At 43.0% G+C, this 12,256-nt stretch overlaps 1 protein-coding gene across 5 annotated transcripts in view; it reads right to left on the bottom strand.

Moving 5' to 3' along the window:
* Positions 1-12,256, bottom strand: part of SLC8A1 (solute carrier family 8 member A1) — a 730,555-nt gene that overhangs the window by 240,871 nt on the left and 477,428 nt on the right. The gene's annotated exons all lie outside the window — the stretch shown is intronic.

Raw genomic sequence — 12,256 nt, 5'->3', positions numbered from 1 at the left:
AGATATACCCCCCTTTTTACAAAGCCGCACAGCAAAAGGGGGTAGTTACCACAGTGGCAGCCACTGGCGTGGTTTTGTAAAAGGGAGGGCATTTTGGGGGGGGGATATAATGTTTCATGGAAATAATGTGCTAATATTTGCTGGAAATTCAGCATAGATGAGTTGGGTGATATAGGGATGCTATCGGTGGATGCCTACAGATCCTCATATAACCCTTCTACTCTAAGGGTTAAGGACTTTATGGTGGGCTTTTTTCATATACACTGACTCGTGGGATTCTAGTATAGCCAAGAAAACTGATATATTTTTGTCAGCAGGGACTATAATGGAAAAATGTTTATGAAAACACTCTCTCTCCCCATGAGAGAGTTTTGCCTACTGTTTGGCTAAGATTCAGAGATTTACATATGGAAGCACAACTTCTTAACTGGGGAGGCCCTGCCAAAGGCTGCTTCTCACAATTGAATTTTACAGTTGCACTAAGCCTCTCCCTAAACTTGACAGCGGAGCAAAAGAACTTGCTTTTCTCACAATCAACCTCTTATTTGTTTTTTCACTTTCTAACTAGCTGCCATTCCAAAATTTATGTGCTTTAATTTCACGAGTGCCGGCCCCTTGAACCAAGCTTTGTTGCAAGAGCTTTTAATAAATTTGAAAAATCATGACTTTAACATGGCGATGGAACAGACAATAACTACCTGATCCAAATCCTTCCCCTTATTGAGTATTTCTGGACGACGGAGGACGGAGGTCACACTGTTCCCCCTGAGCTAAGCGGGAGTCATCCACCTAAAGTCCTGCCAGTGGGTGGTGCTGTTTCACCATCACATTGTCAATAGGGAAGGACAGGCAAGCTCTGCAGGACTCTAGGGACCCTGCCTCCCCCTACGACTGAAAACATAATATTGAAGCACCACCCCCACTGACAGCAATGCATTTGGAGGACTCCCGCTCAGCTTAAAGGAAACAGAGATTAAAGGGAACCCACCTTTTTGATATAACTTTCAATCCTTAACCCTATTCCTCTGCCCTCCAACCCAGCCAGCTGATTAACCGTTCCCCTTAACTGTATCCATGACATTCTGTTTGTCTGTCTTGCCTATTTAGAATGTAAGTTCTTTCGAGCAGGGACTGTCTTCTTATTCTTTGGCAGTAGAGAGTTGCGCAGGGACAGAAATCCCACCCGTCCCCGCGAGGAATCCCCTCCGTCCCCACCCATCCCCGCGAGGAATCCCCTACGTCCCCACCCGTCCCCGCGAGGAATCCCCTCCGTCCCCACCCGTCCCCGCGAGGAATCCCCTCCGTCCCCACCTGTCCCCGCGAGGAATCCCCTACGTCCCCACCTGTCCCCGCCCGTCCCTATAAACTTCAGAAATAGTTATTTCATTTAATTATGCTATTGAATTAAAGGCTCTGGTAGAGACCCATTTACAAATAAGCAAAGAAAATTTATTAATTTGAAAATATTAATTGGGAAGAATACATACTTTGTAAACGGGTTTCTACCAGGACCTCTAATGTAAATATACAATATAAATAAATACTCAGCTGATGAGAACCCCCAACTGCCAGCTGAGGACTTCCTTTGCAGTTGGCCGGGGGACCCTTTTGCCAAGCTTGGTAGGCAGCAGTAGCGGCCCTGAGTCACAGATGCTGGCACCTCAGTGGCTCATGGATGTTACCAGTGACTGCTGTACTTGGTGGAGGGGAGTTCTAGCCATCTCTAGAGGCGGTACTTGGGGATCTCCACCAGTCACAGCAAGGGTCAGCAAGTACGTCAACATTGTAGAAATAAAACCAGAAATGCATTTCCTTTTTTTTTGAACACAATGCAAAGACATCTGCTATATACATTTCCCAAAGCAAACATATTGAGTCCTTCCACCTTTGTTCCAGGTCTTTCTGTATGTCTCACTCTCTTTGACCTCCCTGTCCCCAGAGCCTGGCATCTCTCTCTCCTCAGTTCAGTGTGTTTCCCCCTCTCTACCCCCTCTAGTCCAGCATCTGCTCCGTCTTCCCCCTCCCTTTTGGTTCAAGTCTGCATTCCAAGGTCCTTTTCTGTCCTCTTCAAGGTCCTTTTCTGTCTCTCTCTCCTCTCTTCCCCCCACCTGTCCAGATCCAGTGTCTCTATGGGTTTACAGTCAGCTAAACTCTAGATTAAGTGGGATATTCAGTATTTAACAGCCTATGGTGAATGGCATAAAGGAAGGATTGAGTTTTAAGCACAGTGCCATTGACTTTGGCAAGTTAAGTCTTGAATATCAGTCCTTTACTAGCCAATGCTCACTCCAGCCACAGAATGTCCCCAACATACCTGGTTTTCAGTGACCCAGAGCCATTTAGGGACATTGGATTGTTTACAATTGTTGCCAGCGACCCACAGCAAGTTTGGAGCACTGCAGGGGAGGTGAGAGGAGAAAGAGAGGGCCGGAAAAGTGAGAGGAGAGAGAGAAGTGAGAAAAAGTGAGGAAAAGTGAGAGGAGAGAGGGACGTGATAAATGCAGGCTCCAAGGCGCCGGGAAGAGGGTGAAAGTGCAGAGCCTGTGCTTGAGAGGAGGGCTCTGTACCGGCTGAGCTGGCGGGGGGACAACCGGGTGCTAGGGAGAACACTGCTCATCTGATTTTCCTACCTGCCCTGCCGCGAGGCTCGTCTTCCATTTCCTGCCTGCCCTGCCGCAGCACACATAGCCGACCGGTAGTCTTCAATAAGCCCTCCCTCCGACGTCAGCGCTGACATCGGGGAAGACTTCCGATTGGCTATGTGTGCTGTGGCAGGGCAGGCAGGAAATGGAAGACGAGCCTCGCGGCAGGGAAGGTAGGAAAATCAGACGACTTGTATTGAATCCCGCGAGATCCCCGAGACCCTGATGGGCGTCCCCACGGGATCCCCGCGACCCTAGGGGGCGTCCCCACGGGATCCCCATGGCCCGAAGGGGAAACCCGTGGGATCCCCGCGGGTCCCGCGGGATTCCTGTCGTCCCCGTTCCCATGCAGCTCTCTAGTTGGCAGTTACAAGTGGGGATCAGATAATAATAAGCAGGTTACAAATTTCCTCCCATTTTCTCCCTATGAACCCAGCCACTGTTCCAGTTCAGATTTCTTTACTAACCCCTCCCCCCCCAATCATCAAGCTGCGCCAAAGAGCAGTGTATGCTAAATGCAGAGTTGCCCATGGGAACAGAATGGACGGCTCAACATTTAGCTCAGGCTGCTCACCAGCACAACTTCATAAAAGAGAGGTTAAGTGAACTTTCCTTTGCGGGTTCAAACCCCACGATGCTCCTTGTGACCCTGGGTAAGTCACTTAATCCTCCACTGCCCCAGGTACATTAGATAGACTGTGAGCCCACCAGGACAGATAGTGAAAATGCTTGAAGCACCTGTATATAAACCGCTTTGAATGCAGTTGTAAAACTACATAAAGGCGGTATATAAGTAGGGTTACCATATTTTTCTCCTGGAAACCCAGGACACATGACCCTGCCCCAATCTGCCTCTATCCCCTCCCTGTTACACCCCAAGCTCCGCCCCCACAAAGCCTTCTCCCTTATTCCGGATGAGCTCCAGCCACGTCTGGAAGGCCCGGAGCATGCACAGATGTGTGCGACCTCATCCGCGCATGCTCAGAGGCCCTCCAGATGCGGCCGGAGCTCGTCGGGGCTTTCTAAAACCTGGACAAATAACGGGTTTTGGAAAGCCATCTGGGAGCCCAGACAGTCCTTTTAAAAGAGGACATGGCTGGGTTTTCCTGGACATCTGGTAACCCTATATACGCGTCCCAATCTTTTTCCCTTTCCCTATAGCTCTAAATAGGAGTGCACGATGACACTGTGTTTGTAGTAGGGATCAGTCAGAGTAAAATAGAAATGTGGCATATGATGGCAGATAAAGACCCTTATGATCTATTTAGTCTGTCCAATAAGATGGCCAGAGCCACTCCACACAGGTTACACAAATATTGGCATAACAAATGTGGATCTAAGCATACACTCACACTGTAGGCTGACTTTCAGATCTTATCCGTATATCCAGCGCCACGCAACTAACACAAGTAGTTTTTGCAGTGATTCTCCGTTCGTTTTCTGTTTCAATTTTACTTTGGCGCCATCTACTGGTCTTCAGTAATATACCTCTGAGGAAGGCTGTCTCAGACGAAACATGGACCATGTTGGGGTCCAGGATATAAAGGATTTAAGGATTTTTGCTAGTTCTTGCTATATATATATATATATATATATATATATAGTATAATTTTTTGTATATACCATATGTGCTGTACTTTCAATAAAGCTGTTCTCACAGCTGGTCTACCGTGTCCCTTCCCCACTCCTTTTCTGTAATCCTTTTGGATAGCACACCATCTAACAGGAACACAGCAATCGGGAAATAAAAGCAAACAAAAATATGGGTCATATGTAAGTCCAACTATTTATCCTGCTTGACACATATGATCTGTAAAAAGGTTTTATACTTATATGACTCATCAGAATGAATATATTTCTATATATTCTTGTCACTATTCGCCGCTGAGACCTTGTGTCAAAGTAAACAACAGGACCAAGTCTTATGCTTGCCATTCAACGGCATGGTAATTTTCTCTTCACAGCCACGCTGTAATGATCTTTTAAATATTTTATACAGCTATACAGTTCTAGAAAACAGATGCCTCCAGGCACATTTTATTTTAGTCGGGGTTGAACACGTACAGCACCAATGTGGTGATGATTGCGGGGTGTCCAATTATGTTTCATATTTTTTAAATTTAATTGATACAATGCATCATATCACAACAGAAAGCATACATATGAATATTGCATATCAGCTCTTTATTTATTAATTTATTCAATTTTCTATACCGTTCTCCCAGGGGAGCTCAGAATGGTTTACATGAATTTATTCAGGTACTCAAGCATTTTCCCCTGTCTGTCCCGGCGGGCTCACAATCTATCTAATGCACCTGGGGTAATGGGGAGGATTAAGTGACATGCCCAGGGTCACAAGGAGAAGCATGGGTTTGAACCCACAACCTCAGGGTGCTGAGGCTGTAGCTTTAACCACTGCGCCACACTCTGTTTGGTAGGAAGCTATAAAAACTTGTGTTATTTTTCAAAATGTGCCAAAGACGGAGTACAGAGAACGAAGACTGCTTGGCAGATGCAAATCCATATGTGTTTATCTAAATTAACTTTTTTCTTCCCTTTGGAGTGCTTTTACGAAGGTAAGGTTGAAATGCTCATTTAGGAGGATTGTTCATAAGGTGCGTTTACAGCCATAAAATACGTTTCTTGCCCCTTTGCATTATATTACAGTGACACCTGTTAATTTAGGGTACCGTGGGACACAAATAATGAAATCCAAAAGCATGCAAATGCATACAAAATATCTCATTACCATGTAAGTTGAATAAGGAAGCTTGCGTTATTCCCACAAAAACTGTGCCTGCAAAAAGTTGGCATTATTTCTCCTGGCTGGAATCATGGGCTGCACAACGATGACCCGATGTTTCCAGCCACTTGTTGAAAGGGGCCAGCCCAACTGTAAAGAAGCTGCCCCTTCTTGCTAATGTACCCTCTGCCTCAATCAATATCCTCTTCCAAAGACCTCTTCAATCAATATTCCTCCTTTGGAAGGTCTCTCCAACTAAAAAGCCTCCCCTATTGTCTTGTAAGCCCTCTAGATCTAACTTTTAAAATTCTTGGGGGTCTAGTGGGGTTGGAAAATGAGTGATCCCCAGTAGCACTGGCTTCAAAATCCAACAGTGACTCCAAATGAAAGTCTCATGCTATTACGGCTAGGGGATCAGGCCTCCATATAAGGGGTAGAGGGGAAATTGACAGAATGCGTCTTCTGGAGAGGGGGATATTGCCCAGAGAAAAGGATACATATGGGAGGGGAGATATTGATTTAAGGGTGGAGGAAGCTTATTTTCAGTTTAGGTAGCCCCTTTAATTATAGAATTACCAATAATTTCTCTACCTAGAATGACCAACTGGATCATTTAGACCCTAATTTAAAATTGTTTCTTAAGTAAAACTAGGAAATATAATTCACAACTATTGAACAGAATTACAAATAGATAAGGAGGGGTATTTTTGACAGGACATCTAAGTTCGACTTTGGATGTCTCCCGCGAGATGTCCAAAGTCGGGGGCAGGAAAACAGGTATTTTTGAAACCAGTGAAACCATTAGACATCCAATTTTTTTTTTGTGTGTCTACTTGGCCGTCAGAATGTTAAACCTTAGAACGTTTAACTTTTATGGCCATTTTTGACTACAAAAATATCCAAGTTAAAAATGTCCAAACCCAAGCCATTTGGACATGGGAGGGGCCAGCATTATAATGGACTGGCCACACAGACATGCCAACAGAACAGTGGGGCACCTTAGATGGCACTGCTGTGAACCTCACATAAAGGGTGTCAGGTACACATTTCACTATAACCCGCTTATAATGTATGGTGAACCCTCCAAAACCTCCCCCAAACCCACCTGTCTCCCACCCCAATAGCCCTTATGGTTGCAGGTGGCACTGATATGGTAGCATAGTTTGATTTGGTGGTCTCATACTTTCCACCATAAATGTAGTAGGTAGGGTGGGATATGGGCCTGGGTCCCCCTCTCCATAGGTCCACCCACTAGATAACTCCACACACCTGCTTGCTGCTTACTTCCCAATACCAGATGCTGCTATTCAAGAAACAGGTATGTACTGTTCTATTCAGATCTTTGGGGTAGGAGGGGGTCAGTGACCACTGGAGGAGTGTGGTGGGGGAGTTGTAGCTTCATGCATCCAAAGGTCATCTGGTTAGTTTGGACTCCTTCTTGGCACTAGACACTTTTAAAACAGATCTAGCTCCAGATGTCTACATTCCATCCTGGACATCTTGGGAAATGTTCAATTATCATTGCAAGACGTCCATGTGTTAAGCCCACCCATAACACACCTCCAACATGCCCCCTTGAATTTTGAATGCACAGCAGACAAACCTAGGAAGACATCTAGAAAGATGATTTTAAAAACCAGCACTTGGATGTCCTGGCAATTAGGACGTCCAAGTGACGGTTTATGCCATCTTTTGGACATCTTTATTGAAAATGATCCCAATAGTATTTTAACGTATTGATAATTCATTTTTCAAACAATTATGAAAACTGAAGAAATTAAAATATGAATAATTGAACAAATGGAAGTAAAAATCAAAGGTGTTTCTAAAATGAGTCATTCAATAATGCATGCCACACAAACACAGCATTTCTCAACTTTTCTGGTTCACTTTCCCCACACATGGGCTTCTGGCAGACTCCACAAACTTCCTCGGTTTTATTTCTTTTGCACATCACAATTCAACATTGCATCATTTGCAGATCCCCCCAGGCGCCTCTTGGAAATGCTGAAAGATAAACTCATGTTGACTTGTCTTCATGCCACTAATAGAATTATACAACACTGTTGCATTGATTGCAGCCATATTAAAGAGATTGCGTAAATCTCAGAGGGGTCATCTATGACTTCCTAGTTCTTGGAATGTTTTGAGCCATTTGATTCACATGTCAGTTGCTGATTTTGTCTGGTTGTAAAAGGCTATTGTCTCAGGTATCTTCTTTCTGTCAGTTCAAATGTGGACATCTTGATGGAGCAGAACGTTTTTTTTTTATACCTTTCCTTGGCAAACAGTATGAATGCAATCTCCATCACTATGGTGTTGTAGAGATTCTCTTGGGGAATTTTTCATCAGTGATGGGCTATGATTGATTCTCTTTCCCATGAATCGTGTACTCTTGGTCTTTCACTTCTCGGCTAGTTTCAGAGAAGTACAAAAAAAATTGCCAGTAGAAACATTTCTTCCCTTGTTCATGAAAGGATCTAGCAGCCTGAGGATGATATATTCTGAAGGAGACTTATCAGTAAATCTGTTATCATCTTTACCTAATTATGGGAAGCTCTTCACAAGGTTCTTGGTTTCAGTGTCTGCTGAAAGTCAAAATTTGACCCCAAATTTATCAGGTTTGCACTGAATAAATAGACACCTTGCTTTAGTAGGAAAAAGCTGCCAGTCTTCCCATTTGAGGATTCATTTTTTTCCTCCTAACCTATTGGGTTTCCCCTGTCCAAATTTTTAATCTTGATGTTACGATATATTCCCGTCCCCATTATCCTCTTGGTTTCATGTTAGATATTTAAGTACTGTTTATGAAAATCTTTAATTTTTTCTTTTAATACTGTTTTTATTTAAATAAGGCATTTTGTTGTGAACTGTTTAGATATACAGTATTTGATAGACGGTATATCAAGAAACTTGGGGCCTCTTTTACAAAGCCATTTAGCGTAAGCTGCTGCGATAACGGCCCCAAAGCCCATAGAGATTTAAAGGGCTTTGGGACTGTTGCTGCGCGGCTTTTTAAAAAAGGCCCTTGATCTTATTTTCTTCTGGTTTGTAGCAAGCAATGAAATTCTAAATGAATCAATTCCACCCTTCTGAAACAAATGCAAATTTATCAGTCTTCGATCAATCTCGTCAACTTTATGTCAAACTGCACGTATCATAACATTTCATGGATTTTAAAACAAACCAGAGAAAATGTTTCTTCACGCAACTCAACATATAATTAAACTCTGGAATTAGTTGCTGGAGCATGTGGTGAAAACAGTTCGTTTAGCAGGGTTTAAAAAAAGGGTTTGGATAATTTCCTAAAAGTCCATAAGCCATTATTAAGATGGACTTGTGGAAATCCACTGCTTACTCCTAGAACAGTGGTTCTTAACCTTGTTGGAGGTACTGAACCCCACCAGTTTCATTTGTGTGTTCACCGAACCCTTCTTTATTGGAAAAATAAAATATGATTTTTACAAATTCAAAACATAGGTATACAATGAGGGAAAAAATAATATCAATTTTGAAAACAAAAAAGTTCTCCTATATTTCGAATAATAATAACAACATAATAATGAAATTTACTGCAAATCAGTGTGACTTCTGCTGTTGCCTCTCAGAGGGATTAAAATATTAAGATAGGTATCACACGACGTACCATCACAACAGTTACAATTCGACTACTGTGCGCATCAAATCCCCTGCAGCACAGATAGGCCAAGCGATGTTGCGTGATCACCTGCAGCCAATTATGGACAGGCGGGGCGTATCATCACGAATCATAAGCGCTTCGGTCACGTTCAATCATCTATCAGTTAAATCACAAATTTTGATCAGGAATTGATTGATGTATATAAGGCGTTAGTTACAGATTGATAGATCAAGAAACCGAGTACACGATCAGTCTTGATCAAAATCACTGAATAACTGATAGATGATTGAATGTGACCGAAGTGCTATATGAGTCGGAGGTGTGTTTTGACCTCCGCCGAACCCGCGAGACTGACTCACCGAACCCCTGGGGTTCGATCGAACCCAGGTTAAGAACCAATGTCCTAGAATAAGCAACATTAAATCTGTTTTACTCTTTGGGATCTTGCCAGGTACTTAGAAACAGGATACTGGGCTTGATAAACCTTCAGTCTGTCCCAATATGGCAACTTTTATGTTCTTATTTTGTAGCACAGTGTCAGCAAAAATATCTTGGTCCCCAAGTCACAATGAAGACAATGAGTTTCTTCAAATAAATTATCCAAGAAGCCGTCTCTATGCCTCGGTTTTCAATACACTTTTTTTTTATAAGCTGGAGGATAGTTTCATCAATATGCAACCACCATGCACGTTCCATTCTGCCTTTTTTTATTTCACATTTGACAAGTTTCTCAAAGTACATTTTGTCCGGCTCATATTTCCAGGGCAGAAGTGCCAATAACTTTCTACTACTACTTATTATTATTATTTCTATAGTACGGTGTCTTTCAAACTCTGGCACATTACGGAGCAAATGTTTTTCGCGGTACATTATAAATGAAATTATAAAATTGCAGAACCAACAAAAAAGTAAAATTTGAGCGTTTAAGTTCTTTAAAGCTATGTATGGGTAATTTTAACAATGGTGAAACTAAAGTAGATGGAATAGAATTGCTAATCGATGCGATGGATGTGCTTGTTTTTGAGTGCAAATTAACTCAAAATGCATCTTGATAGTCGACAAGCAAACACACATTTCATTATCCACCATCTGAAATCAGTCATTCTCTTTTTTTTTTTTTTCAAATTAATTTCTGTCAGAGTTGAAAATCCAAGTTCGCAAAGATAAGAAGATCCAAATGGTAACAAAGCCTTGATTGCTTTGTTGTTCAAGTTAGGATAACTACTGCATTGAAAAAAATAAAATGACTTGCTGTCAGTTTTCAAGGACCAATCATGTCACAGAATGATGCTTGTCTGGGCGGTTGCATCCTTATGCACACAGATTCTTGTATTCGTGACATACATGTCATCTATTCTAGCGTATACTTATGAAGGAAATAAATAAAGTAAAATTCTGGAATCTCTCGTGCCACACCTGGAATTTCTCCGGGACACACTAGTGTGCCGTGGCACACAGTTTGAGTGACACTGCTATAGCACAACGAAATGCATGCAGCACTGTATATTAAACATGCAAGAGATGGTCTCTGCTCAAAAGAGCTTACAATCTAATTCTGACAGACAAAGAGTGAATCAGTATATGCTGATCATGAAAGGAAATATAATGGGATGAAGAAGTAGAGCGGGTAGGGGCTACAGAGGGCATGTGTAGTACAAGTTGGGTTAAGACCTAAATGCAGCTTCAAAAAAGTGAGATTTGAATACCACCAGAGATGGAGCCTGGTGTACTGATTCAAGCATGTTGTTCCAGGCATACGGCGCAGCAAGTCAGAAGGGGTGGAGTCGGGATTTGGCAGTAGAGAAGAAGGGCACAGACAAGAGAGACTTACCAAAAGAATGGAGTTCCCGGGGAGGGGTGTAGGGAGAGGTAAGAGAGGAGAGATATTGAGGACCCTCAGAGTGAGTACACTAGTAGGTTAGTAAGATGAGTTTGAACAGTGTGTGGAAGTAGACAGGGTGCCAATGAAGCGATTTGAGGAGAGGGTAACATGAGCATAACGACACTGGTGGAACACGAGATGCGCAACAGAATTCTGAACAGATTGAAGGGGGGAGAGATTGGTTAGTGGGAGACCCACGAGAAGCACATTGCAGTAAACCTGGTGAGAGGTGACGATGGCATGGTTTATGGTCTTGGCAGCATGCTCAGTAAGGAATTCCAGATTTTAGCAATGTTGTACAGAAAGAAATGACACGTTTTGGTGGTTTGTTGGATATGCGAAGAGAAGGACAGAGATGAGTTAAAGACAAACCCAAGGTGGCGAGTCAATGAGAAAGGGAGGATGAGAGCATTATTCACCGAAATAGAGAACGTAAGAAGAGGAGCGGCAGGTTTAGGAGGAAAGATAAGGAGTTCAGTCTTGGTCATGATTAACTTTAGATGGAGCTGAGAAATCCATGTAGCAATGTCAGACAGGCAGACCGAGACTTGGGCCTAGATTGCCGTAGAAGTTTTAGGCCTAAAGAGGTAGATTTGAGTCATCAGCATAGAGATGGTACTGGAAGCTGTGGGAGGAGATTAGAGCACCAAGGAAGAAGTGTAGATGGAGAAAAGAAGAGGGGCCAGGACAAAGCCCTGAGGTATGTTGACCAATAGCAGAATGGCATTGGAGGATCCTCCACAGCATATGCTAAAAGTGCAATGGGAAAAGTAGGAAGAAAGGTAGGGAGAAAACCATAAGATAACAAAGTCCTGAAATCCAAGCGAGGACAGTAGGCGGTGTATTAATGAGTAGGCCACAAATAGATCAAGGAGGATGAGGATGGAGTACTGGCCTTTGGATTTGGCCAGGAGCAGGTTATTGGAGATTCTAGCAAGGGCAATTTCCACAGAATGGAGAGATGAAAGCCCGATTTAAAGGGATCGAGAATAGTTTGAGATGAAAGAAAGTCAAGACAATGATGGTGAACAGCATGTTCAAGTAGGTTGGATAAGAAAGTGTGACAGGGAGAAGGCAGAAGTCCCTATACCATCAAGGGTCTCAGCAGTTTTAAACCCTGCCACTGAGAAGAAACACAGTAGCAGTGCCTTTAAAGCAGTGGTCTCAAACTCGCGGCCCGGGGGCCACATGCGGCCCGCCAGGTACTATTTTGAGGCCCTTGGTATGTTTATCATAATCACAAAAGTAAAATAAAACAGTTTCTTGCTCATATGTCTCTTTAGCGAGAAATTATAATATTATTATTAAGACTTAGCCAAGACTTCCGGTGACGTCACGATCCAAGATGG

The sequence above is a fragment of the Geotrypetes seraphini genome, chromosome 3 (assembly GCF_902459505.1).
Source record: "Geotrypetes seraphini chromosome 3, aGeoSer1.1, whole genome shotgun sequence".
NCBI lineage: Eukaryota > Metazoa > Chordata > Amphibia > Gymnophiona > Dermophiidae > Geotrypetes > Geotrypetes seraphini.
This window is presented reverse-complemented; position numbering and strand designations above follow the sequence as displayed.